The sequence below is a fragment of the Cicer arietinum genome, chromosome 8, assembly GCF_000331145.2.
Source record: "Cicer arietinum cultivar CDC Frontier isolate Library 1 chromosome 8, Cicar.CDCFrontier_v2.0, whole genome shotgun sequence".
NCBI lineage: Eukaryota > Viridiplantae > Streptophyta > Magnoliopsida > Fabales > Fabaceae > Cicer > Cicer arietinum.
In genome coordinates, this window is record NC_021167.2 from 23,040,526 (window position 1) to 23,044,728 (window position 4,203).

The 4,203-nt window shown below is 22.4% G+C and overlaps 1 long non-coding RNA gene across 1 annotated transcript; it reads right to left on the reverse strand.

The window, feature by feature from the left end:
- Positions 1 to 1,453: 1,453 nt before the first annotated feature.
- LOC140918998 (uncharacterized) lies at positions 1,454 to 2,337 on the reverse strand. Its single transcript, XR_012161522.1, has 2 exons — positions 2,089 to 2,337; positions 1,454 to 1,963 (listed from the first exon to the last, which is right to left on the reverse strand). It is a non-coding gene; the product is annotated as an uncharacterized lncRNA (long non-coding RNA).
- Positions 2,338 to 4,203: the final 1,866 nt, after the last annotated feature.

Below are 4,203 nucleotides of genomic sequence, written 5' to 3' on the forward strand. Positions count from 1 at the left end.
GCGCTGTAAAAGCCGTTTTTTCGCGTAGTGTATATTAAAACTCTCAAATGCATAGATTTAAAAATATCTTATAAATATTAATATACATATTAAAACTAAAATTAACGTTAAAGATAAAATGTGCATCATATAAAGACTACATCAATTCTGATCATAATAAAAATATTATCTAAATGTTACTCACAACTCTACTTAATATCTATAAAAAAAATTCTATTTTTTACTACTTTTAATTAGTGTTATATTATTATTAATTATTATGTTTAATAATTTATTTATTAATTTTCCTTTTTATATTATTTAATATAAAAGAAAAGGAAAAAGATATATTTGAGCGGAAAGTTGCATCTCCAAATAAAAAACTAGTTATATATTAAAAAAAAATCTTCACATTGTCTCGTAACGGCTTAATAAAAATCCAAAAATAAAATATTTTTATATTATTTTTAAAATGGGATATTTTAAAAAAATTGAAAAAAAAGATATTGAAGAAAAAAAAAGCCTACTTATGATAAGGGAGAGATGAAGCAATTGACTATACATACACAAATAAAAAAATTATTTTTCTATTACAATAAACAGCAATTTAATTATACAACAAGATAAGTTTTTCTTTGACCGGAACATATAAAATAGTTTTCTTTTTCTCAACAAACAAGATAATATTAACAAAAGTTGTTTCGTCGACCTTGGAAACAAAATTTAAAAATGATAAGGTGATCTCTATTGAACACGTACAATACTTTTTTATTGAAAAAATAAGGGCAAATATGTCAAAAGTCCGTGTTAATGAAAAAGATAAAGGCAAAAATATATCAAGGTCTTTTGCGTTAATATAAAGTTTTTAAAACATCATTCAATTTTTTTTTTAAATCAAAATTCTCACGGTTTAAAATTTTAAGAGTAAGTTCAAATTTAATAGAATTGTTATCAAAATTTATTTTAGTAAATAAATATTTTAAAAATAAAATAAAAAAATAATATTTGAAACTAAATTTAAGATTCAGAGTCAAAATCGTTAGTTATTAATTAATTGTACAAAAATTTATATTAACTTTAGAGTATTTATTTATTTGAATTAGTTAAATTCAAATATATAATTTTTTATAAATATGATGATAAAATAAAAGATTACTCAAAATAAAGAGATATTTTTTTTTCTTTTATTGTATTTGACAATAGTGCGATCTTGCTCCTACATATCTTCAAGTGCGATATAGAAATCAAATATATGTAATTATTAAGTAGAAAATGCAGATGTGTTGATTGATTTTAAAGAAAGTATGTTTTGTTATTGATAAACAAGTTAGGTAAAAAACAGTTGTTTTAACGAGAGAAAGTGAATTTTTTTTTATTTAAATAATTATTTTAAAAAATGAGTTTTAAAACTATAAAATTCTACAACCTGTGTCTCAGAAATTAAAAAATTAAAAAGATGTTTAGTCTCATTAACTCATTTAAAAATATTTTTATTATTTTTATTATAGAAACGAGCTTTAACACCACTGTAATATCTCAATTTTGTCCACAATTCAAATAAAAAGTATATTTATCTAAAAATATTGTAAAAAATTAAAAATACATCAAAATAAAACAAATAAAAAAGGAAGTCCCATCTGTCGATGCTTTGTTGCGCGTGTTGAAGTGTGCCGTGTGCAGAACCATGTTTCCTGCTTCCTCACATGCTTTCCCTGCACTCTATCTTTCTCTGCACTCTATCTATCGGTTCATTTTATTTTAATTTTATTATTTTTCAATCTAATAATGGTATTAATTTTATCATTTTGAATACTCAATCAAAAAAGACTAGCCCCAAACCAGGGTAAAATCCAAAACTTAATTTATACTATGAACGCAACCCTTCCCCTTAGTTGTATCGGTTTGCTCGCTGGATATAGTTGCCAAAGCAGCAGAAAATCTAAAAATTAATTTATACAATAAACACACCCTTCTTCGTTTTATCCTATATATTGGAAGAAAAAATCAAAACAGGGGAGAAAAGAAAAACAATCACAAGATATAAATTGGGAGAGTTTCATTTCTTTGCTTTCGATTTCTAAAAAAAACAATAGAAAGAGATAGTGTTACCGCAAAGAAGAAAGGAAGATCTACCATCAGTTTGCTTCCTATCAACCCTAGCCTTGAAGCCAGTTCTAACAACGAAAATGGTATTTTCTCATTCTTTCTTGTTTTGTTCAAAATCTGATCTGTTTATGAATAATCTTTGATGTATGGAAGTTTGATAAGCTGAGGCTTGTTTTGCTAAACTCATTTGCCAGTTGTTGTGTGATGCATCGTAGTAATCTTTGATGTATGCCTTATCTATATTCGCGCGCTGTCAACTGCTCCACACTGATTTGTTTAGTTGTATTAAATTTAATAATAATAATAATAATAATAATAATAATAATAATAATAATAATAATAATAATAATAATAATAATAATAATAATAGTCCTATTAAATATAGATTTATTTAGTAATAGTTGTGTGTGATCAACAGACTTTTTCTTTTTCTTCCAAATCTTCATGATAATTATTTCATTTAATCATAATAATTCTAATTAATATGAGTAATTATAGATATAATTAAATAACAATAAATATAATTTATTTCATATTATACTATATTTTTCTTTTCTTGGATGGTGCTATTTAATATTAAAATAATTTTTTTTCTTCACTTATTAAATTAAAAAAATAGTTTAAAAGAGGATTATATTTGTAATTAGTTTCAAAAAAAAATTTAGATTAAGTTAAAGTCCATATATTTTTCTTTTTTTGCTATTTTATTCTCGTGTTTATTACTATTTTTATTTTGATTTTTTTTAAAAAAAAACTTGTTTAATATTTAATATCTTTTTTTAAAATAAAATAAAATAATAACAAACATTTCATTAAAAATTAACTAGATGTGACATCTTTTTAATTTTTGAGTTATTAGAACACAAATTGTGACAATTTGATGGTTCTAAATCTCATATTCACAAATAAATAAACTAAACAAATAAATCATGAAAATTAATTAAAGTTAATTAAAAATGACATTTTAATCCCTGAGTTACATACATTTTAATCTAAAAAAATTTAGATTAAGTTAAAGTCCATATATTTTTCTTTTTTTGCTATTTTATTCTCGTGTTTATTACTAATTTTATTTTGATTTTTTTAAAAAAAAAAAACTTGTTTAATATTTAATATCTTTTTTTAAAATAAAATAAAATAATAACAAACATTTCATTAAAAATTAACTAGATGTGACATCTTTTAAATTTTTGAGTTATTAGAACACAAATTGTGACAATTTGATGGTTCTAAATCTCATATTCACAAATAAATAAACTAAACAAATAAATCATGAAAATTAATTAAAGTTAATTAAAAATGACATTTTAATCCCTGAGTTACATAATACAAATTATATATTTTGATAGCTTTAAAATTTATTTTTATAATTGAATAGGTTAAAAATCAACTTTTTTTTTTTCAAAATTTAATTAGATGTGTTTTTTAATCTTGAAATTGTTTTAATCTTGAAGTCGTACTACTTGGTCTTCTTGAAACTCTATTTTATAAAACAATAATAAAATGTTTTAAAGAGGGTTAAATTAGATGTGACATCTTTTTACTCTTTGAGTTTTGAGACACGAGTTGTACAACTCGATCGTTTTAAAACTCATATTTTAAAATAATTATTCAAATCAAACAAGCCTTTTTTAAGTTCGTCATATTTAACCTTTTTTTTTATAACAAAAATACAATTTATTTAAAAGCAACCAACGCATTCACATTTTCTACCAAGAATTACATAGTTTTGATTTCTCCATCGCACCGGGAGATACTTAGGAGCTAAATCACACTCTTGTCAAACACACTAATAAATTTTTTCTTTTTTCCACTCTTTTTTTAACACACTTTTATCTCAAAAATCACATTTATAAAAAACAATTTATATTCATATTTAATAATAAAGAAAATAAATATATTTAAGTTGATATAATTTTGAACAATTAATTAAAGGTAACCATATTTTAACGGATGTCGTAGGATGCTAATATCTTCCCTACGCATAATCGACTCCCGAACTCAAAATCTGGTTTCAAATACCATTTTTACATTTTTAAGGGTTTTCCAATATTTTCCCTATTTTAAAATAAATTTTGGTGGCGACTCCATTGAATTCGATGAAAACTCGAAATTTTA